At 38.3% G+C, this 25591-nt stretch overlaps 1 pseudogene; it reads right to left on the reverse strand.

Moving 5' to 3' along the window:
* Positions 1-922: 922 nt before the first annotated feature.
* On the reverse strand, positions 923-17448 carry LOC118578169 (annotated as a pseudogene).
* Between the last annotated feature and the right edge of the window lie 8143 nt (positions 17449-25591).

The raw sequence follows: 25591 nt of genomic DNA on the forward strand, positions 1-25591 counted from the left end.
AGACTGCCTTATTTGTGGTCTTGGCACTTGCTCTTTTCTCCTCTTTGACCCAGGAATTTCTCACTTCCAGACTCCTTCCTTCAACCCACTTAGACTCTGCCTCTATACCCTTAAAGAAGTAGGGATTCTGAGTTCTGGGACCTTCAGTGGTTAGGTAACTTTTCCCATCTACACTGTATCTGATTCTCACCAATGCTGTTCTATGAAGGAAATGAAACACTAGTACACTTGTTTGTACAGTTATAGCAGCTGAACAAAGACTTGGTTGCTTGCACTCTACAGTAAGTGAATGAGGGCTTAATGGTTCCTTTCAGTTTGGTTCATTGCCATAACCAACTACCCACCTGGATGCTCAACAGTACTCTGTAAAACTATCATGGACCCACACAACTGCTCTAGTCTAACTCTTTGGCCATAATAAGGTATATGCACTCCTGGCATAGCATCAATGATGAACTGATTATCTGAGATGGGGCAACTCATGGCACCTTCTTTTAAACATGATCATCATGTTTCCAACAGATCAATCAGTTATCACATGACAGTTCCCCAGCCTCTGGTAGGCTTTTGAAAACTCAACTCTAAGCCATGTTTCATAGAGTGTATGAACCATGTACTCTCATGAAGATGTCTAAAGACTCCTTATAGAGCCTTATGACTCTGACTGTATGCTGACATGGGGCTTCTACATTTTAGAAATGAATAGAAAATAAATTCTGTCTCGATTTCTCTCTACCAATCTAATTTCATCAACTATGTGGTGGTTGATTGATTGATTGATTCACATGTATTTTGTGAGATCATAGAAAGGGAATTCACCATTTCCTTTAGGGAACCCAATGTGTTTTCTTTTGCTTTTCAATTTGCCAGGCTGTGACTGTTTATTAACTGACCAGATTACAAAAATACCATGGGCAACATCTTAGTTCATTTGTCTAATAAGCTTGTTAATTTGTCTTCCCTGCTGCCAGCATCTCCACCTTCCACAAAATGAGTTGTCTTATTCTCCATTCCACTGATGGAAAAGATAATTTGAAAGGTCACAGGAAGTTATTCGTTTCTTTGAAGCATTTTCCAACTGTATAGATCTTATGAATTAGATCCTTCATGCAAATGATGCTGTTTTTACCAAGAGATCGAGCAATCAAGGAATTATCTGTCAAGGCAATTCTCTTCTTACTTATTTTGCCATAACCACGTTTGTAGATGAGCTCATTTACTGACTTCAGGTTGGGGTACCCCCAGGCAATGTAAGGTTCCACAATCCTCGGCATGTTAACTGAGCGGTATTGAGCTTAAGAAAGGTCCCATTGAAAATCTGAGGAAGGAGAAGCTGCAGCACCTTGTGGACCTTTGAGCTTTCACCACTGATACCTCGGATTCTGATGACAAACACAAACTCGAAGTTTCCAGCTTTTCTTGCCATCCTAGCCATCCGAATCTCGGTCCAGTACATCTGCCTGTATTCCTTGTGATGGTGCTTTGCCTTTCCTCCTTGCCTTTCACAGTGTCTTCAGGGCAAACTTCTTCCAAAGGTGCTGCAACTTCAACTCTGTGAAATTCCTTTGCTTTCTCTTAAGGGTTTCTGGCACAGCAGGAACCTTTGCTTTCTTCTCCAGCACAGCCTCTATGGTTCCTGTGGAGGGATGCGGGCAGGGGAGGGGGGAGCTAGAATGTGTTTTCTACTCTTTATTCCAGAAGTTTCTCTCTTAGGGAGCAGGCCTGGTGACTACGCTGAATTCTCCAGGTCCCTCAGGAATTCTAACGATAAAAATGACTTTTGCATAGAATGTCACTCTCAGTGGCCTTGATGCTAGAGCCCCGTGGGAGATGTTGAAGAGACAGGGTCTAGCAAACAAAAATAATCCCAAGGAAACCCCAAAATCTTTGAGTTTTTTGAAATACCATGAGTGGTATGAACTTCCTCTGGGAAGAGAGGGGCAGCTCTCTTAAAACTGACTCTTTCTCTCCCAGTAGCTATCACTTGCCACCAGCTTCTCTACTGGGGGTGGGGGTACTTCATGCCAGCCTCTCCCCTCAGTGCTGGGATTTCGTCTGGCTTGAGCTTGCACAAGTCTTGGGTACTCAATCACCATCTATTGTGTGCGCAGATTTGCAGCCGTCCTGTTGTGTGGAAGACATTGTTTCCCTGTAGTCGACCGCTGGTTCTGACCCTTCCCCTATTCCTGTCCTCTCTTCTGCAGTGATTCAACTCCACTTCGACTCTTCCTGTTGTATTATTCCTTTTAGCCCTTTAGACCACCGCATTCTGTTTTTCCTCCTTTAAATGCTCCCCCACTGCTGGGGGATGTCTGTCTATATGCTATGAATATATGTTGTTCCCATTGGTGAATAAATAAGCTGCTTTGGCCTATGGCAAGGCAGCTTAGAGGCAGGCAGGATATCCAAGGACAGAGACAGGAAAGGGAAAGGTGGAGTCTGAAGAGATATGTCAGTTGCCACCAAAGGAGAAGCAAGATGCCGGTAACACCATGGTCACATGGCAAAACATAGATTAGTAGAAATGGGCTAGTTTAATATGGAAGAGCTAGCTAGCAAGAAGCTTGCCATAGGCCATACAGTTTGTAGATAACATTAAGCAGGGCCAGGCAGAACCAAAGAAATTTACCACTACACCCCACTTTCACCCACCCCCCACATCAAGGCCTCTTATTAATTTACTGACATCTATGGGTATTCCAAATGAATACCCTCTATGGTATTCACAAATAAGAGAAACTATATGATGTTTGTCTTTCTGGATCTTAGTTACCTCAATCTGGATAAGTACTTCTAGCTCTATACATTTACCTACAAGTTTCTTAATTTCATTTTTTTCTTAGCAGTTGAATAATATTCCATTAAATATATCACACTTTCATTATTCATTTATTAGTTGATGGACATCTATCAACAGTTTCCATTTCCTGGTTATTGTGAATAGGGAAGCAATGGACATGGATGAGGAGGTTTCTCTATAGTGGAATATAGAGTCCTTTGGGTATATGCCCAAGAACAGTAAAGCTGGATTATGTAGTACATCTATTTCTAGCTTTTTGAGGAACATCTACACTAATTTCCATAGTGGCTGTACCATTTTGCACTCCAACCAACAGTGAGTGTTCCATTTTCCAACACCCGCACCAGTGCCTATCATCATTGATTTTTTTTTTAATCTGAGCAATTCTGGCTGCAGTAAGATGAAGTCTCAAAGTAGTTCAAATTTATATCACCCTGATGGTTAAGGGTATCAAGCATTTTAAGAAATGTTTCTTAGTCTGTATTAGATCTTTTGAGAGCTCTGTTTAGTTCTATGTCTCATTTTTAATTGGATTGTTTTATTGATGGTTGATGTTTTTATTATTTATATACTCTAGATATTAACCCATGTCATATGTATAACTGGCAAAGTTTTTTTTACATTCAGTATGCTGCCTCATTGTGTCTTTTCTGCATAGAATTTTTTTAGTTTCATAAAGTCCTATTTATGATAGTGAAAGTATCATTTTAGAAGAAAACAAGATTTGATTTATCCAGACAGGTTTTTAAGTTGGGTCTTGGATGACAGGTTGGTCTGAATACTTTTCTCAATGTCTATGCTGTAGGATTAATTATACCCCAAAATGTCCTATCTCTCTCCTATGCGTCAATAACTCCTAGTTCAATCAGCATTTGGAAAGTGATGCTTAATGCCCCTAAGTCATACTGTTCAAAATGCCTTCTCAATCTACTATATTAAAACCCATGACGAAATAAGTCAGGAGCCAAGTTTATGAAAGTACAGAGAGATAAGCAAGACACACCTCAGGAACTGTACATGCAGACGTGCTTGGCTGCAGGCCCAAGGAGATCTCAGCCTACGCAGTAGCAGACTGAGATGCTTACACTTGGCCTGCCTTGTTTTGTTTTGTAGACTTTTCCTTATTTGGGTCTTTTTCCTGTTCTGAAGATATCAGTTTCTTCCCAAGGTTTTCATCTGTTCTTTGTCTCAACTGTCAAGAAGCTGTGTGATGCTCTCCTGGCTTGATCCTACTGGAGTGTAATATAACCAGGAACAATCATTGGCTCCAGTGTGCTGAAAAGTTCTGCCTTCTCTGAGGAAAGCCTGTACACATCAGCAGCCCCTTTTTAGAGACTATTTTTCTCCTGTCTCCATCTGGTCTCAGAGAGTCAACTTAAGAAGCCTTACTTTCTGCATCACACGCTACTGTGGGGGGAAAAATAAACCAGGATGAGATTTGACTTGAGAAAAGGACCATCTCTCCTTTATCTCATTCATGCCCAGGGCCTCTTACCTGGCCTGAGTTAAAAACAAACAAACAAAAAACAACCTAAAAGCACAGTGAAATAAAGATAAGCAAAGTGAGTGAGAGTTACTACCCAAGAATGAAAATTCTAGAAAATATAGAAAATGGGAACTTTCTCTGTAACTTTGCTAGAGCTGACCATTCAGGGTCAATCCCATTGGCCAAATACTTCAACCCCCCTTTTTTCCCCCAAAAGCCAGCTGCCCTGATTCTTTAGGGTCAGATTTTAGTCATATTCCCAACCACATTTGAGTTATATTCCCAAAAGAAACAATCTCAAATGTTAAAATCCTAGAAATAGCTGTCTAGAAAAAATAAAATTAAACAATTTAAAAATTCATTTATTTGTATGTTAAAACAGAAACTATTTGGAAAAACATACGGAAGCATGACAGAACACACATTATAAACTAGATATCATTAACATGTATTTTTGTAAGGATAAAAAATGCTCAAAAGAGCTGTACAGTATAGGAGCCAAATTGTTATACAAAAGTGGTAACAAACTAGTCCTTTTTAGATAATAGAGTAAATTTATTATTATTTAATTTTCATACAGTATAATTTGATATTCTGTATCATCTTGTAGGAGGGTTTTTTATTTCTAAATTTATTTTTACATATTGTACATACTTATTGTTGATAAGGCCCTCTGAATTCTCATTTTATACTGATATTTATAAAATATTCTGTATAGGAAATTTACTATTCTTTGTCTCAACTGTCAAGAAGCTGTGTGATGCTCTCCTGGCTTGATCCTAGTGGAGTGTAATATAACCAGGAACAATCATTGGCTCCAGTGTATTCAAAATGACTTGTGTATTTCTCAAATAATTAATACATTTTAACTTTAGTCTTTAATTATCCTAAGCATATTTATTTTGTATTTTACACCACAGTTTGCTCTTCTTTCCTCGAATTTGTTTCTGGTGATTTCTTTTCTAATCAAGAATCTATTTCTACTGCAACCAATCTCCTGCTAGTCTCAGCAAGGTCAGGTCTTTAAACTCTTTAAGATACAAACTTAGAAACCCTTTTTTGCATTATTATTATTTATTTATGTCTGTATGAGTGTTTTGCCTGCATTCTTGTGTATGCTTCATGTGTGTGCCCAGTGCTTGTGGAGGTTGAAGATGATGGTCCTTGGAATTGGAATTACCAAAGGCTGTGAGCTACCCTGTGGTGCTGGGAATTAGACCCAGATCCTGTGCAAGAGCAGGAAGAACTCTTGGCAGCTACTCTACTCTCCATCCATGAATTAGGAATTTTTAAGGAAAAAATTAAATTTTAAGTATGAATTAATATCGAAAGAATCGATTTTTCTCTAGAAAATTCCAAAGGATAATCTATCTGGCCAGGTGTCCTGTGAATTTCTGCTGGGTTCAGAGTTTAGGGTGTGATTCACGCTTAACAGATGACCATTCTCAACCCTTTGCTCTACCAAAAATTAACTAAGAAAATGTAAGAACACATAAATGAAAAGTCCTCATTCATTTCCATCTTTGACATTTGAAAGCTGAAGCAGCTGGAGATCTATAACTTGCCCATGGTCATGTGGTTGGTAATTTCCAAGGCAGGATTTGAACCTGAGTCTGTAAGGTCCAGAATGTGTGCTCTCAATCCCTTTGTTATGCTTCTATCCTGGGCTGTCATTTTACTTTAGAGTCACTAGGCTAAATCTCCAGGGAAGAAGAAGAGAACAGCTTATGACTACAGTGTTTGCATGTGGAATACAAAAACATCCACATGAGCATTATAAATGCAACCTATAAGCCTTGTTGGAAAATATCCAACTAGATGTAAGGAACTGACTTCTGCTATGTAGGGAGACATTAGGGAAATCTTGTTAAATGTCCAAATTGGAACCTAAAAGTATGCTTACTGTATCTGTGTTGGACAAGCAAAATTCAAACCTGAGAGAATGAACTACAGTTTCCAAAGGAATAGAGTCCTATGAAGCATACACTGCTGTCAAAAGAAAGGCACGGGGCACTGGTAGACTTACACACTGCTTAATTCAACACAGCATTTTATCTCCATATGGCATCATATGCATCGTTGCCTCAGGTAGAGTTGAGTGGTGAGCATATAGCTAGATCTTATTCTTCTGAAAACATCTTTTACCATTAACATAGATCAAAGCACTGCATTTGGAAACATAACATACAAAATAAACAGACATGCATGCTATACAAGGATTTTGATTTATAGTAAATTCACTGACTGCAGCAGTCCTGGGCACTGCATTGGACCCAAGAATGTGTTGGGAGCAATCACAGAAGCAGGACAAAGCAGAGGGCATTTAAAGGAAGGAGATAAGCTGTGGTTCTGATGTGTCCATTTCAAATACTTTATTTTTGTAACCAACCTAGCAAATACATCTCAATGAATCTGACATATTATATTCATTCATTAAATTCTTTTTACTGTGTCAGAAACGGTGCTCTTGTCTTCAAATTAGAGAAGAAAGCCCATCTCCCAACAGCACTCAAATTGACTTCTTTAATGAGATGATAATCACATTGTTAATTATAAACATTTATGTAAATACACAATTTAAATTTTCTGGACTTGAAAAATAAAGCTATTTCTGTAAGAAAATACTTTTTAATGATTCCCAAAAGAATCTACTTTCAAGTTTAAAAATACAGGAACAGAAATAAGAACAATGGGGCATGGAAGACAAAGGAAGCCAAACGTCTTGGGTGGAGGAAAAGGAAAATGAGTCAGCTGAAATTACTGAAATAACCTGAGGTGAGCTTTGGTGTGGAAAGAGCAGCCCTTACGAGCAGGAAGAAATACTTCAAGATAAAGGCGATCTCCAAAGAGAGTACTATCAAGAAAAGTGAAGAGCCAAATCAAAGGAAAGATGGGGGGGAGGTACTATTCCAGGAGCTTCCAAGCTTGGATGACCTTCGAATGTGGTTTGTCACATGGAAAATTAAGACTAAATATTTGCCAGGCATTGGTTGTGCACACCTTTAATCCCAGCACTTGAGAGGCAGAGGCAGGCAGATCTCTGTGAGTTCAAGGCCAGCCTGGACTACAGAGTGAGTTCCAGGTCAGCCAGGACTACACAGAGAAACCCTGTCTCGAAAAATAAAATCAAACAAAAGACTAGATAAATGCAGCCACAGTGACAGCAATCACAGACACACTGAGTTGATCATTTGTCTCCTGAGGCCAACGACCCCCACACCACTGCTCGTCTTACAAGCAGCCACACTTCTTAGGAATGGAAGGAACATTGTGGCAAAGCGATACATCAAGGAAGACAAAAGGAAGGAAGATTCAAAGGGGGATCATTTCAGTTTCCCAGAGCTGGAGTTGAAGTTCAAGACCAAAGAGAATCATAATCCAAGAACTGTAGTTGACCTCTAGAAGCTTCTGAAGGCTGGGAAACTAACTGATGACCAGAAAGACAAAGGTGGACCCCAGTCTAAAACACAAAGAACTCCACTGCCTACCACCCATATAGACAGAAAAATGGATCTTTCCCTAGAACCTCTGAGAGGAACGCAGGCATCTTGCCAGTGCTTTGCTTTCAGGGCAAACTATGTCGCACCACAGAACTGTGAAATAATTAATATACTAGGTTGTTTTAAGCCTAAGTTTGTAAGGGTTTGTTACAACATGTACAGAAAAATATGGAGCATACTTTTATTATATAAGGCAGTGAGACAGGGTTTTACGTAGCCCAGGCAGGCCTTGAACTCCCAATCTTACTGCTTCCTAAATGCTGGGGTTGCTGGTGTATGTCATCACAGTCTGCCACATTCTTACTCCAAGACTCTCAGTTTAATAGGATATGACAGGGGGATAAAGAAAGTTATACTTTTCGACTGAGGCATTAAGTTGCTTTAATGATAGCATTCTACGTTAGATGCTGCTGATTAGATTTCTGGGCAGCTTCTTGACTATGTTAGGCTTATACAAGCAAGCAAATGTGGAGGTTGAAGTTGAAAGCATATTTTAAAGATAAAAACTGGTGCAATTCTTTCAAAATAGTTTTTGTGTGGGAGTTGATAATACAGCTTGGTCAGTAGAGTGTTTGCCTAGCATGCAAAGAGCCCTGAGTTGATCCCTAGTCCTTCACAAACTGGGCATGGTAGCACACTACAATCCCAGCACTAAGGAGATAGAGGCTGGATGATAAGAAATTCAAGATCACTCTCCAAAACATGAGGCTTTTTTTTAAGTGTGTGTGTGTGTGTGTGTGTGTGTGTGTGTGTGTGCGCGCGCGCGCGCACGTACCTCAAAGGAGACTATAAGGGAGTTGATTTTCTCCTACTGTGTGGATCTAGAGGAACAAACTCAGGTTTTCAGGCTTAGCTATAGGTAATTTTACTGGGCCATCTCACCAGACCAGGGTTGTTTAAGGCCAGATTGGAATATGAAATACTATTTCAAAAAGAAAATTACTATTTTCACACAGTCCTAATATGGAAATTGTTAAATAACTTTATTAGACAATATGGATTTAAAAAACTTGCTAGTGAACTCTCATACCTTTACATGAACTGACACATTTCCAAGTTTTATTTATTAATCACATCAATTTCCTCATTTGTTCTTAACCACCAAGACATGCTCACACCTTTGTCATGGATATTACACATTCGTAAATCAATGTTGAATTGTAGTTTTGTGCTCCCCTAAGAAGTGGAAATTCAGAGAGAAGAACATTTCCTTACAGATCTGAGGAAACATTTTCAAGAGTTACATGACTTCCCTGTACTGCTAATGACTGTCACTGGCCATGTATAACTCAAGTTCAATCATGAAGTGTGGCTTTTCATTATTAAAGCTAACACATCCACTTCGAGACCTGCACTTTATAATCCTAGTGATGTATCATTGATGATTTTGAGCCAAATGGCCTTTTAGGGAGCTTAAATTTAGACACTTACTATTCAGTGGGATATAATGACTTATCTAGTGCCTATTATGGACTGGGAACTGAGCTAAATGCTGAAGAAACAGATAAATTCCCCTGACTATGGGTCAGTCTTAGAGACTCAGACTCTGAGAATGTGACATCAAGACAGCTTCTTGACTTCCAAGGTCAGGCATAAAGGAAAATGTGGCTTCAGTTGATTTTCTAACTTCTTGGGAAGTTTGCCACCATCCTGTAGACAATCCAAGCAAGCTTCTTAGGACACAGATTACAGCAGAGCAGGAAGCAGAGGAGACTTAGAAGGAAAAACAGAAAATAGCCAACAACAACACATGTAGTTCTATGAATTCCAATCAATGTGACAAATACAGATAAAAGAAAACATGAGGTACCTATCCAGAAAGTTGTCCATTTCTTTTAGATTTTCCAGTTTTCTGGAGTACAGGTTTTAGAAGTATGACCTGATGATTCTCTGGATTTCCTCATTGTCTGTTGTTATGTCCCCCTTTTCATTTCTGATTTTGTTAATTTGGATGCTCTCCCTCTGTCTTTTGGTTAGTTTGGATAAGGGCTTGTCTATCTTATTGATCTTCTCAAAGAACCAACTCTTTGTTTCATTAATCCTTTGTGTTATTGTCCTTATTTCTATTTTATTGATTTCAGTTCTCAATTTGATAATTTCCTGGCATCTGTTCCTCCTGGGAGACTTTGCTTCTTCCTGTTCAAAGGCTTTCAGGTGTGCTGTCAAGTCACTAGCATTAGATTTCTCTAGCTTCTTTATGTGGGCATTTAGTGCTATGAATTTCCCTCTTAGAACTGCTTTCATAGTGTCTTATAAGTTTGGGAATGTGGTGTATTCATTTTCATTGATCTCTAGGAAGTCTTTAATTTCTTTCTTTATTTCTTCCTTAACCCATTGGTGATTCAGTTGAGCATTATTCAGTTTCCATGAGATTGTAGGATTTCTGTAGTTTTTTGTGTTGCTGAAATCTAACTTTAAACCATGGTGGTCTGATAGAACACAGGAGGTTATTCCAATTGTTTTGTATCTGTTGAGATTTGCTTTATGGCCAAGCATGTGGTCATTTTTAGAGAAGGTTCCATGGGGTGCTGAGAAGAAGGTATATTCTTTTTTGTTTGGGTGGAATGTTCTGTAGATATCGATTAAGTCCATTTGAAGCATAACATCAGTTAAGTTCATTATTTCGCTGTTAAGTTTCAATTTGGCAGATCAGACAAGAGGTGAAAGTGGAGTGTAAAAGTCTCCCTCTATTAATTTGTGGGGTTTTATATGTGATTTAAGCTTTAGTAATGTTTCTTTTACATATGTGGGTACCCTTGTGTTTGGGGCATGGATAATTTTCTGGATAGGTACCACATACCTATGTTAAATCAAGACCAGATAAACCATTTAAATAGTCCAGTAACCCCTAAGGGAATAGAATCAGTCATTAAAAGTCTCCCAACCACAAAAAGCCCAGGACCAGATTGTTTCAGTGCATAATTCTACCAGATCTTCAAAGAAGACTTAATACCAATACTCTTTAAATTGCTCCACACAATGGAGCAGAAGGAATATTACCAAACTACTTCTATGAGGCTACAATTACCCTGATTCCTAAACCAAACAAAGATGCAACAAAGAAAGAGAACTACAGACTGATCTCCCTCATTAACATTGATGCAAAAATACTCAATAAAATACTGGCAAACAGGCTCCAAGAATACATCAAAACAATTATCCACCATGATCAAGTAGGCTTCATCCCAGGGATGCAAGGGAGGTTGAACATATGAAAGTCCATAAACAAGCTCAAAGAAAAAAAAAACCACATGATCATCTCACTAGATGCAGAAAAGGCACTTGACAAAATCCAACACCCCTTCATGATAAAAGTCTTGAAGCCATCAGGAATACAGGGAACATACCTAAACATAATAAAGGTAATCTACAGCAAGCCAATAGCCAACATCAAATTAAATGGAGGGAAACTCAAAGCAATATCACTAAAATCATGAACAAGGCAAGGCTGTCCCCTCTCCCCATACTTACTCAATATAGTACTTGAAGTTCTAGCCAGAGCAATAAGACAACATAAGGAGATTAAGGGAATACAAATTGGAAAGGAAGAAGTCAAGCTTTCCCTATTTGCAGATGACATGATAGTATTCATGAGTGACCCCAAAAATTCAACCAAGAAACTGATACAGTTTATAAACACCTTCAGCAACATAGCAGGATACAAGATCAACTCAAAAAAATCAGTAGCCCTCCTATATACAGTAGACAAACAGGCTGAGAAGGAAATCAGAGATACATCACCCTTTATAATAGCCACAAATGATATAAAATACCTTGGGGTTACTCTAACTAAGCATGTGAAGGACCTATATGACAAGAACTTTAAGTCCCTGAAAAAAGAAATTGAAGAAGATGTCAGAAAATGAGAAGATCCCCCATGCTCATGGATAGGCAGGATTAACATAGTAAAAATGGCGATCTTACCAAAAGCAATCAACAGATTCAATGCAATCCCCATCAAATTACCAACACAATTCTTCACAGACCTGGAAAGAATAATAATCAACTCCATATAGAAAAACAAAAAACCCAGGATAGCCAAAAGAATCCTTTACAATAAAACAACCTCTGGAGGCATCACAATCCCCGACCTCAAGCTCTACTATAGAGCTACCATAAAAAAAAAAAAAAAAAAAAAAAAAAAAAAAAAAAAAAAAAAAAAAAAACCCAGCTTGGTACTGGCATAAAAACCGACATGTAGACCAATGGAATTGAATTGAAGACCCTGACATTAACCTGCACACCTATGAACATATAATTTTTGACAAAGAAGCCAAAAATCTACAATGGAAAAAAGAAAGCATCTTCAACAAATGGTGCTGGCATAACTGGATGTCAACTTGTAGAAGGCTGCAAATAGATCCATATCTGTCACCATGCACAAAACTTAAGTCCAAGTGAATCAAAGACCTCAACATAAATCCAGTTACTCTGAACCTGATAGAAGAGAACATAGAAAGTACTCTTGAATGCATTGGCACTGGAGATCACTTTCTAAATATAACACCAGTAGTACAGATACTTGTTGGAATAAGTATGGTCTTATTGGAGGAAGTGTTTCATTAGGGGTGGGCTCTAAGTTTTAAAAGATGATGCCAGGCCCAGTGTCTCTCTCTTCTTGCTGCCTGTAGATCCAGATGTAGAATTCTCAACTACCTCTCTTAGTACCATGTTTGTCTTAGTTCCACCATGCTTTTTGCCATGAGGATAATGGACTAAACCTCTGAATCTGTAAGCAAGCCCCAATTAAATGCTTTCTTTTATGAGAGTTGCCTGCCATGGTCATGATGTCTCTTCACGGCAATAGAAGACTGACTAAGACACACAATATGTTGATTTTGCCTGGTTTTGAACCTTTTATGAAGTAAGTAATATAACATGAACTCTTTCCTTTCTTGCTTGTTTTGCTCAGCACTACTTTGGAGAGTTATCATTCTATACTATGTAGTTGCTGCCTATTCTGGTGTGTGTGCAGGTGTGTTGCATTTATTTAACATCAGTTTTTCCATGTCACAAATAATACAGATTCTTGAATAGCTGGGAATTGCCATTTGCCAAGCAAATAGGTGAGGCTTTCCTGTGAACAAAATAATAGTAGGAATATATGGGTTTGAGGTATGAAATGCAGTAGAAATTGCAGAGGCCTCCAAGAAACTGGCAAGCTAGGCCATCTAGCATGTGAGGCTAGAGTAGTGAGACCTGAATCTGGAAAAACAGGCAGGATCCAGATTGTAATGGGTAGCCATTCCAGCCTTGGCCTGGAAGTTCCAACCCCCATTGAGGCTTTGGTAATGGTCACACCTACAAGGTGGGGCTGAGAGAGGAAACTGAAGACCCAGGATCCAAATGAGAGGGATTTCTTAGTGCCTGGACCCTGGACGCTGGAGGTAGACCGAACAGAGTTCGCCAGAGAACACCGCCGGACTGCACCACACCTTTGCCAGACCCTACAACCTACCTATCCCTTCATTTGTAAGTTATATGCCACAAAATAAACCTCCCTTTTAACTACCTGGAGTGGGCTTGATAATGTGGGGCATGAACCCACAACCCTGAGATTAAGAGTCTCATGAGTTATGATAAAAGATAAGTTAGATATAAAAGCTTAGACTCACAAATATAAGATAGATAGGATATCTTCTTTAATATTGTAACTGTAATTCTTGCTTGATAATTGTTTTGTTATCTGTAATTTTGCTATATAAAAGTTAAAACCTTGCTTTTGAAAAAAAGAAAATGGGAAGTGCTGTGGGATGTTCAAGTATGTCAAATGTGTTGCTCTGATTGGTTAAAATAAAACACTGATTGGTCAGTAGCCATGCAGGAAGTATAGGCAGGACAGAGAAGAGAAGTCTGGGAAGTGGAAGGCAGAGGCAGAGAGAGCTGCCAGCCACCGCCATGACAAGTGAGATGTAAGGTACAGGTAAGCCACAAGCCATGTGACAAGTTATAGATTAATAAAAATGGGTTAATTTAAGATAAAAGAAGTAGATAACAAGAAGCCTGCCACAGCCATACAGTTTATAAGTAATATAAACGTCTGAGTGATTATTTTACACCTGGGTTGTGGGACTGCGGGTGCTTGGTGACACCTGGAGAGAAGCTCTCCATCTACACCAGATTCTGAGAATCCTCTGCAAAATGTGAGGATGGCCTTCAGAGAGGACTGCAGATAGGAGACTGGCTGGACTTGACAGGAACTTTCACCACATGGCAAGGGTTGAAGGTGGGTTAGAATAGGATTCAGAAGATGGGACAGCTGTTCAGTGCCTTTCCTCCATCATCCCACATATGTCATTATTAATGCAGGAGTATTTAAATGCTGGAATTTTCTTACTCTTTAGAAACATTGTCTCTAGAAGAACTGCATGGTTTTGCCCTCGGTTTTTGAGTCTAGGCTGTCTGCTCTTCAGTGCAGCAGTCAGCAAACACCACCACAGGCTCGGGGCACAGATGTGGGATGTTCAGTACAGTCTTGCTTGATTTCAATGACATCTGGCTTCCTTGTCTATAATTTTATTAACCCATAAAGGTTCTTTTATTTATCAAAACTGTACTCAGACCAGACTAATGTTTTCAATTTTCATAAATAGCTTTCATAAACAGAAAATTAACACAATCAATGTACAATAAAATTGGTTTACAATCATTCATGTCTTTCTATTTTTGTCTCTTTTTTTACTCCTGGAGATTTATACATGTATATAATGAATTTTAGGCATTTCACCCTATCTCTTCTCTCATCCCCCTCCTACTCTTGATGAAGTCCCCTCTTTCCACAAACCCCCTCCTTCTTTCATATCTCCTTTCCTTTTTCACTATTTTTGGTGGCATTTTAAGTTTTCTTTTATGTCTCAGGGTAATGTAATACACAATTGAAGGTATGTGACCCATTGACTCTAGTGTTTAGCTAGAGTTGATTACATGGTGTGGGTGGGAGGATATTTCCTGAACCATGGGCAACTTATTAGTGCTGCACCACTGAAGACAATCACACACACACACACACACACACACACACACACACACACACACACACACACACACACACACACACACACACACACACAAGGGGGCATGGAGAGAGAGAGACAGAGACAGAGAGAGAGAGAGACAGAGAGAGAAAGAGACAGAGAGAGAGAGACAGAGAGAGACAGAGAGAGAAAGGTACTTTTTGATAGTGAAGACGCAATGCTGGCAAGTCCTGACTCATCCATCATAAAAGGTGGTCACTTCCTTTTTAGAAACAGCAGGATCCCAGTGGGGACAGCCAAAGTTGAGCACAGAAGCTTTGAAAGTCACATAGAGGAAATGCTTCCTGTGATAATTTTGCTATAGTCACACAAGAGAGGGCACTCCTGATGGGTCTATTACATTTATTTTTACTTTGTCGGAAAGTGACACTAATATAAAAGATTCATCTGTCAGTAGTAGGATATCAGTGTCATACCTCACACCCATATGTACTAAGTTGGAGGAAGTGTTTAGTGAGATGTGACCAAATAATGAACATGAAATATGACAGTGAAAGATGGGGAGAAGAGGAAGGGGAGGGGTGGATATAAAGTAACACCAGCTGAGCAAGTAGAGAACATCTTTCCAAATCAGGAAATTGCTATTTGTAGGAATAAAAGGAGTTAGTGAAATGCTGTAGTCAATGCTAAACATGAGATTCCCAATATGCTGTAGGGAGGTAGCAAGTCAGTACAGTCAATTCAGGCAACAGAGAACAATTAGCTTTGAGTAGTACAGCCTGCACACAAGTGATGTACAAATTCAGGTTGCCTTCCCTTGGTATCAAGTAATTTCAGGACCATGTAGAGCATGGAGTCTACCATTAGCCAGAGCTTGTGGCTTATTCAGAGTTATGTTGGAATCCAATACTTAGAAGCTATAATATTTATCATTGAGATTGGATTGTACCTGAAGCTGTCACAATTCACCAGGCTCTGATACACAGCAAGGAAGTCTAGACCAATGCTTTATATCTCAGCATGCTGGTTAGAGAGATTAAGACAAGAAGATTATTTTTAAGTTTAATTACTTGTCTAGCTACGTAGAAAAAGATATGTAGGAGAAAAGTAAAACATGGATACAGTGTCTTATTTTTCTCATATAAATCAAATTATCAAATATTAACCCATGCACAATGGCTTATAGATGTTCAATACAAGAAATCAATGAGTGTGAAATAATCAGAAAAAAAGGCTCTAAGAACTGTAGGGTTTAATTATTAGAATGTGTGGAGGTGTGTGTGGGGTGTAAATGGTGTTATATTCCCTCTGTTGGTGATAGATGGATATGTTCATCCATTGTGTTCTGGGAACTTTAGTGGAATTTTAATGATACCTATGCTTCTAAAACAAATAGCCCATTCTGAGGCTCAGAAACAGAGTTGTACTCAAACTCAAGGGTCTAGTGTGTCTATAGCTACAAACAATTTATTTGATCAATAGGTGCAAGTTCCAGGGTATTTGTTAGCATTGTGTGGCTTAATAGAAAATTATAGATTTCATAGCTTAAATGCAATACAGGTTTGTTATCTTACAGTTCTAGATATTGAGAATCCCAAAAAGATCTGACCAGGCTAAAATGAAAGCATAGGTGAGATTTCATTCTTCCTAACAGATCTAAGAAGCAACTTGTACACAGATTTTTTTTTCCAGTTTCTGAAGGCTGCCTGTTTTTGCGGATTATTGTTTCTTCCTCCAGGACTCACTTCTCTACGCCTCTGTTTCCATCGTTGCCCCTTCTTCTTCTTCTTGTCAGGCCCCACCTACTCATATGTGTATATGTGGTACTGGGTCTCATTCTAGAAAAGGACTCTACTGCTGAGCTACATCCCCAGTCATTTACAAAATTTAAATCACTGTACAGACCAGGTTAGCCTTGATCTTATGATCCTTCTGCCTCAGCCTTCTGAGTGCTGGTTTGACAAGCATGTGCTGCCACTTCAGGATCTTCTCCTTTAAAGACCTAGTGGTTGTACTGGGCCCATCTGTCAATTTCACTCTTCTTTCTTTAAATTATTAATTTAATCAGATCTACATAGTCCTTTTGCCATGAAAAATGACATATGCATAGGTGCTGGGTACTAGACATAGACATTTTGGAGAAGTTACTTAACCCTAGCCCTGAATCATCAGCCATAATGCCCAGGAGGATGCTAAGGATGAAGATGCAACAGGCCTCCTTCTTTACAGTGGCTGCTTTGTGGTTACTCTTTTTCTGATGTGTAAATTCATACTAGAAATTATCAACAGAGAGGAGAGTACTGTGTCCCAAAACATACACCTACACCAACCTCCAGTTCTTAACCACAGCAAATTCAAATTGCCCGTGATATGGGAGTTCTGAAATTTGAAGCAGAAAAGAACCCCAGTGAGTGGGAAACAGAAATGCACTGAGGCTTTAGGAAACGATGTAGACGGGTCTGAGGTGAGTGGCCACCAGAAGAAATTAGACCGCGATAACAAGTACACCAGGCACTTAATTTCACTTCTTCTTTTAATGTCAGTTTCATTTACTTTCCTCATCATTTTCAAATACAAGTTGTTATTTTGGTCCTTTGAATGAAGAAATCGTCTATGTGCCTTCCACTGTGGCAGGAAGTGGTGACATTTCTCGATGACTTCATAGTCACAACTAACTCTATCGTTCATTTAACAAAAACATATTGCAAGCTAACAGTGTTGAGAACAAAGAATGGAAAAATGAGAAATACCAGTCCATAGTCTCACGAGCTGACAGGTATATGCTCCTCACATGAGGAGGGTATATTATCCTCCACTTCCAGGTAAGGGAATAAACTCTCAACAGGGTTAAAAAACAAACAGCCAAGAAATAGCAGAAGTAGAATTCAAACACAGGTCCATAAGAGACTAAGGTACATCCATACTCAATATCACATACCTTTCTTTGGCTTCAGATACTTTTGTAAAATCTATCTCAACCTTTTACTCATCTTCTATCAAACATTAATGTTTATTAAAATCAAAGTCCGTGAACTTGCAAAAAAAAAAAAAAAAGAAAAAAAAGAAAATCCACAGTCTCCTTTTTCACAAAGTCCCGACAATTCTCAAGACTTGCCTCACAGCCTTTGTTACAGCATGCTTGGCCCACCTTACACTGATGTACATGGGTAGTCATTTTAACATTTGCAAGATAATTTCGCAATCACACCCTTGCTGCAGGGGTCCAGAGGGAGCACATAAAACAGTGGCCAAGAGACCAGTAAGAGAACTTGGAAGATCAAATTTGAAATGCTTATTATTGAGTGGTTTGGATTTAGAAGAGCCAGATCAAATGAAGAGTGAAAAGGTAAGAAGATTTCCCCATTTCAGAGACAAGGAGAAAGTTCCTTTGCAGGCAGAGTGTGATATGTATATGAGAAATGTAAAGTCCTAAAGGTTCTATGAAAGCTTTCTCATTCTTTAAAAATATTTTACATACTTTTATTGTAGTATTTAGTACTTTGCTTTGTAAATATTATCAATCCCCAGCATAAAGCTTATGGTAGGAAAATATCTTAGTTGTTCTGTGGCTGTGATAAAATACTATTACAAAAAAAGCAATTTAAAGGAGAAAGAATTTAAATTCCAGTTTATAGTTCGAGGGTTGAGTCCATCATGGTGAAATCAACGTACAAAAGCAGCTGGTCACATCTTATCCACAACCGAGAAACACAGAGTGATGAATGAATGCTACTGCTCAGTTCCCTTTTTCCTCTGGTACATGTCAGTATCCCAGCCAGGGAATGGTGCCACCCATAGTGGATGAGTCTTCCCACCTTAGTTGATGTAATCAAGCTAATCCCCCACAGGCATATTCAGAGGCTCATCTCCTAAGTCCTTCTAAATTCTGTCATACTGATAATTAATACTAACCATCATAAAGAGCAAGAAATGATGATGGATTGATTGATTGAATGAATGAATGAACTTCCTCCTTTAGATATAAACTCTAAAGACAAGGGTTGAGTCTTTTTCAGATATATATGTCTCTATCTCTAATTCCATGCCTCTAGGTTCTCAAGAAATATTCATAAAAATGAATCAGCCTGACTCCTATTTATTCTTCAAGGCTTCATTTGTTACTTACTTTATTGTTTACATCCTCACACTCTATGGAGCCTTTCTTATTCACTAGCAAGATAAATATAGCACATAGCCACAATCTAGAGAATCCTTGTTTCTGTACCAGCAATACCCTGGGCACAAGTATGCTTTCTATAGTTATACTGTAGCCATATCATTTTGGATTCTAAAAACCAAGTGTAAAGTATTCAGGAAATTTGTGAGCCAGTTATTAAACCTAATAATACATAAACTTAAATAAATAATATTTTAAAATTTACTCTTTTCCAGGGCTAGAGAGATGGTCATCAGTTAAAAGCAATTGCTGGTTACACAGAAGTCAAATCTAGTAAGAGAGCAGTTAGTTACCCCCACAGCCATAGTACCACCATTGCATAAATGGTATGTCTTACTCAGAAGGCTGGCATTATAGATCCTAGGAGTCAAGGCTCCTAGGCACCTAGATCCTAGGTGTCAAGATTGGGAAACACTACTGATATCTTTTCTCCCCTTAAAGCCCATACAGAACATTCTGGTATGTGAAACATAGCTTTCAAAGAGGGAAGATTTCATGCAGTTCTAGCTTGTTCACATTTCACACAAATTTTCATCCATTTAACATCTTTCCTTTTGCCCCAAGACTTCAAGCATCTCAAAAGAAGTATCATGTTTCATCCATTTCTTTGATGTCAGAGCTGAGGAAAAAGTTGAGTCCTTTAATATTAACTCAGCAGCTTTACATTTTAGAAGTAATTATATTAATAGTCATAATGTCGACAACTATGTGCAATGAGCTTTTGCTGTATGATGGGACAGTATAAAGGACTTCTTCACTTGCCTGTTTCATCCTCACAAGAACTTGTGAACAAAGTCTTTTTTTCTCCATTTTGTAGTGGAAGAAACTGAGGATTTGAAGCTGTAAGTAATCTGTTATATATTTAGTCATCAGCAAAGCTAGGATTTCAAACCAAGTACTCTTTCATCATAACCTGAGCCCCAAAGGACAATGTGATGCTTCCACTGTGGTTTCCATACATACTATCACTTTCTCAATGGTCTCTCTTGAAGCTGACTCACTAGTTTACTTTCACTTTAAGGCATTTAGCCTCATTTGTGAAATAAGAGGTTTGATAACCTGCTTGTATATCCTCACCTATGTACTAAAGTGTGTGTGCAAATACAAGATTAAACTGTTTCACCTTTCTTGGCACACTGCCCTATCCTATGCTTTGCACAATGGCGTTTCTGCAAACATCTATTAGAATGCCTCAAGCCATGAAGATAGCTTGGTCTCCATTCTGTAGACTCCTGGTCTTAGACTAACGAGTTGGTTGGCTGACATGTGTCCTACATGGCAGCGGCTCTGGTTTGCCAGCATGCAAGATAATGATGTGAGGTTATTCAGTCAGTTATGCCACTCTCCTCTAGGTTAATAAGAATCTGTCAATCATAGTTTTATACCTGAGACAAGATAGAAAGATGTGTTCTTTTGTTTTATCTTGGTGGTTGGTTGCAGTTTAGTCTCTGCTACTTATAAAGTAAAATTTAGCTTGCCTGGAATTCGTCATCACATGTTGCCACATAGAATCTTAGTCTCAAAGCAATATCCAAAGCACAAGTTTTCAAATGCAGATGTCTAATGCAGATACTCTATGCAGAATTAAAATAAACTTTGAGAAATAAAAATTCTTTAATAAATGGCTCAACTCCCATCTAGACAAGTTTTTATTCTTATTTCACTTATCACAGTTAATCCAGTTATCTTTCATTCAACAGAACCATAGTCAATTCGATTAAGCTCTACTCTCTTATCAAAACAAAGGGTGCAGTCTGGAATAGGATGTCTTTTTAAAGGAGAGGAGGTGTTCAGTCATGTACCCCATTGTGTTTGAAGAAGGCATTCGCCCTTACCAGAAAACACATTTCTGGCTTGTTCAAATTATTTAAGATTAAAAGATTAGACAATAGCTTGGAATTCAAATGTGGTTTTGATGCAGAACTGCTGAGGTTGAAAACTCTCACCAAACATAGATGGTAGGAGAAAAAAGCTACAGTGACTGTGGATCAGATCAGCACTTGCACATGTCTCCAAATTAAAGCACATGAGCAGTGACCTCAGTTTAGAATTCCCCACCTCTAACCACTGAGAAGGCTACAGAAGCTCCAAGGAATTTTACCCCATAGTCCCTTCCCTCCAGAGTACCAGCAACAGGATTCTAGTTAGGCAGCTACCATATCATATTGCCTTTCTTTTCCTGTCCATTGTTCTTTCTGTGAACAACTTAGCAGTAAGAATAATGTCCTATTTGCCTTTGTAAGCCAGTTCCTACAATAGGGACTGGCACCTAGTCAATGTTCCATAAAAATGTGACTGCCTGGATGCATAAAAATAAACTAAGTTTGAGTGTTCTGTTGCCAACTTGAGACTATGCTGTTAACTGAATATCCTATCTAACACTGTGAAATGCAAGAGAAAGAAATGCTTGATGAGAAAACAAGCGAAAACCTTGAAACACAGAGAGGTTGTGTTTAGTCACAAAGATGGCATATAGAAAAACCAAGAATAAGATTCCAAACTTGATTTAAAGTTGAACTGTAATGATGACACTACATTCAGTAGATACAAGAAACCTTACTGCTTGAAAATTAACTTTTAATGGTGATAATTCTCTGTCAAGAACATGTCTGCTTTTTTTTTTTTTTTTTTTTTGGAGGGAGGTAGTCTCTTCTTTCTTTTGAGCAAATGGTTGCCACTTCCTGACCCCAAATTGCCCTTGTACCCTACCATAGTCCAGCCACAGACAGGATCTGAATTCACCACAGATGTTGGAACTGAACAGAGTTCAAGAAAACCATGCCTCTGGCTAAAGTTAAGTAATACCATGGCATGTTTGTGGTTTTGCGCAAAACAGAACATTCACTAATGACATCTTAGTAGTCAGACCAGAAGAAAACTAACAATGAATTTACTAGCTCATCTCTTTCCTCCTCACAGACTCACCTTTCTGTGTACTTTTCCGATCATATGACTTAGTTTTGACAAATACTTGATAGGGGCTTCTACTTCTAGCATCATAATGGAACATACACACTAAAACCTCCCTCTGAAATAAGAGGGATGACAGGAAAGAAAAGACACAAATATCTTTTAAACTACACAGCTAAACTTAAAATAAAATGGGACACATGGAGTCAGAAGAGCTAGACACTTACATGGAAATAAGAAATCTAAACACAAACATTATACTGCTCTCCAAGAGTTCACCTAAAATGGACCACTGCCTTAAAAGTAAAGTATAGGACCATAAAATCTTTCAAAGACAACAAAGAAGAAAATCTGGATGGCCTGGTGGTAGTGATAGCATTTGAGAAACAAGAATAGAGATATGATTAATGAAAGAAATATCCAATAATCTAGGACAGTGGTTCTCAACCTTCTTAATGCTTCCACCCTTTAATACAGTTCCTCATGTTGTGCTAACCCCCCAAACATAAAATTATTTCATTGCCACTTCATAACTGCAATTTTACTACCTTTGTGAGTTGTTATATAAATATCTGATGTGTAGGATGTCTGATATGTGACCCTCAAAGGGGTCGAGACCCACAGGTTGAGAACTGTTGAGATAGTCTTTAAATTAGAAACTACTTTGCAAAGAACACTCCTCCACTGTTGGTGGGAATGCAAACTTGTACAACCACTGTGGAAATCAATATGGTGGTTTCTTAGAAAATTGGGAATCAATCTACCTCAAGACCCAGCCATGCCACTCTTGGGCATATACCCAAGGAATGCTCAATCATACTACAAAGATACATACTCAACTATGTTCATAGCAGCACTATTTGTAATAGCCAGAACCTGGAAACAAACTAGATGCCCATCAACTGAAGAATGGATTAAGAAAATGTGGGTACACATACATAATGGAGTACTACTCAGCAGAGAAAAAAATGACAACATGATATTTGCAGGCAAATGGATGGAACTAGAAAATATCATCCTGAGTGAGGTAACCCAAACCAGAAGGACAAACATGGTATGTACTCACTCATAAGTGGATTCTAGATATAAAGCAAAGAACAATCAGACTGCAACCCATAGACCCATGGAGGCTATATAGCAGGGGGGAACCTAGGATGACTGTGGCTTATAATAAATTTTTGTTTTACTCAATTACTGGGCAAGCCTCAATGAAACATTTCACTATTAGGATAAGAATCTATACTGTATCAAGGTGATAATAGAAAAATTAATTAATTAATTTTTAAAAAGCAAAGGACTCTTTAGGAGCTGTGAAGACCAAGCACAGACTAAGGGAAATATTACAAAAAGCATGTCTAATTGAGAGTTGTTTAAAAAAAAACATACAAAGAATCCTTGGAACTCACCAAAAAGAAAACAAACAACTCTAAAACTCAGGAGAGATCTGAATCAGTGCCCACCCAAGAAGACAGACAGATTAAAAGCACATGAAAAGGTGATCAGCATCTTATCTTAATAGCCAATGCAGTTCCCACTGAGCACTGACTGAGACACCATGGTCACTGATTAGAATGACTGAAAATTATAAACACTAATAGACAGAAACTGGGGAGAATGCAAAACCATATGTTTCCTTTGCAAAGTTTGACAATTTTTACAAAACTAAACAGACTCTTAACCTAGGATAGAAAAAAATTATTCCCTGGTATTTACTCAAATGAGTTGAAAACTCATTTAAAAAAACTTCATAAAAACTATAAGCCAGGGCTGGAGAGATGGCTCAGAGGTTAAGAGCACCAACTGCTCTTCCAGAAGTCCTGAGTTCAATTCCCAGCAACCACATGGTGGCTCACAACCATCTGTAATGAGATCTGATAAATAAATAAATAAATCTTTAAAAAAAAAAAAACAAACTGTAAGCCAACCTTTATAGCAGCTTTGTTTACTGCTATAAAGCTTTGTTTACTGTCAATATCTGGACATAATCAAGAAATCCTTAGTAAGTAAACTATACTAACTAAGATCACAACTATGAAACAACCTACTACATTCATCTCTTGAACATACCGGATAAACAATGGTTGTCATCATTCACCCATCAGTAAAATCACTAACTCTCCAAATTTACATTTTAACTATTACCAAATATCTAACTTTATAAGCTTATTTAATACAACTTCTTAGACATAATCCCGTAGATGAAACAAATTACCACAAACAATTTTGGTTATCCTGACCATGTTTATCCCAGTAAAAGGCCACTTAATGGGGCCTTTGCAAAAATGGATTATCATTCTAGAAAACAAACAAAAAACTTACAATATTTTTCTTTCATTCTTCATATATGTGCTGGCTTTGCGTAACCTAGTCTGTTATTGACATTTTACCTACTCTACATTCCTAACCCTCTTTCTATCCACCAATAACATGAAAACAAAATGACTGTTTGAACACTCAAACACCATTCCGCTAGCCTTTCCAGGTATTATCTCAGATCCCCACTTTCTGCTAGCTCCTACACTGTTTTTTGAATAACTAGAAATTTAGGATAAACTCAAATCACTCAAAGTTCTAATTCCAGTCTTTTAACTGCTGGTCTTATGGATTACAACAATTCATCCTACATTTATGGAACACAAGTCAAACACTTTAGTTAAGCTAAGTCTAAATGGATGGGGTCTGACTTTACAGAAATGTGTAGTTAATGCCTAAGTATTCTGATCAACTAGCTTCAATCTACTTCTACTGATTGGGGGTCGGGTGTAGGGGGAATTCTGGGAGAAGGAAAAGTGTTCCTTTGAATTTGCAAGTCATTGAGGAATTTTTCCAGAAACAGCTTTTGACCTAAGAAAAAGACAGCACTGTTGAAGAACACTGTCTACCAGGCACAACTTGGCTGTTTTCTGTCTCAGTGGGAACAGTGACTAAGGAGAGACTTGCACAAGATCGGGTCTTCTGACATTACTTCATAGAAGGAGGAGCTACAGAGAGCCATCAAATCTTCACCTGGGATTCCAACCCCTCAGACCCTTTTGTGGCCCACCCCTCTCCCAGCTGTGAAGACTCTGTCTTAAATACATGTGGTTTTGAATGATACTGGAGTGTAAGGAAGGAAAAGGCAAACTGAAGGGGAAACTCCACCTGTGTTGCTTTGGAAACGTCATTATTACACATGCTGGTGTGGGACTTTTCTGTGATACAGCTGCTTCAGGTCACTTGTGTGACTCTAAGTAGCCCTTTATCGTGCACCTGTAAGTAAATCCAATAGACTCATGAATCACTTGGATGGACTTTGATGGAATTGCTCCTTTGGTCAGTCACTGATATTTTATCTGGGTTGAGTGGATGTTTGTTCATATAATAAGCTGAGAAGGTAAAGATCAACCATACTTAGAAATATAGATACAAAAATCCTAAACAAAATCTTACATAAGAAACACAGAGCCTCTTCAACTTAAGATGAGACTTTTGAAAATATAGAGCCAAAAAAAAGGATGTATCTCAACAATACTATAAAATATGAAAAGTCTTTGGCATAACAAGCACACATGTTTATGAAACTCAAACAATGAGAAGTTTTATCAACAGTGACAAGAAATTGATTCATTTTGCTGGGAACACAATGGGTGGACATTGACTGTAAAGGAGGGTAAGGAGCTGTGTGGAATGGTAGATATTTTCTGTTATATCTGTCCTTGTGATTAAGTGATTGAATATACCTGTAAAAATGTACTAAAAATTGGT

The sequence above is a fragment of the Onychomys torridus genome, chromosome 1 (genome assembly GCF_903995425.1).
Source record: "Onychomys torridus chromosome 1, mOncTor1.1, whole genome shotgun sequence".
NCBI classification, from domain to species: Eukaryota; Metazoa; Chordata; class Mammalia; order Rodentia; family Cricetidae; genus Onychomys; species Onychomys torridus.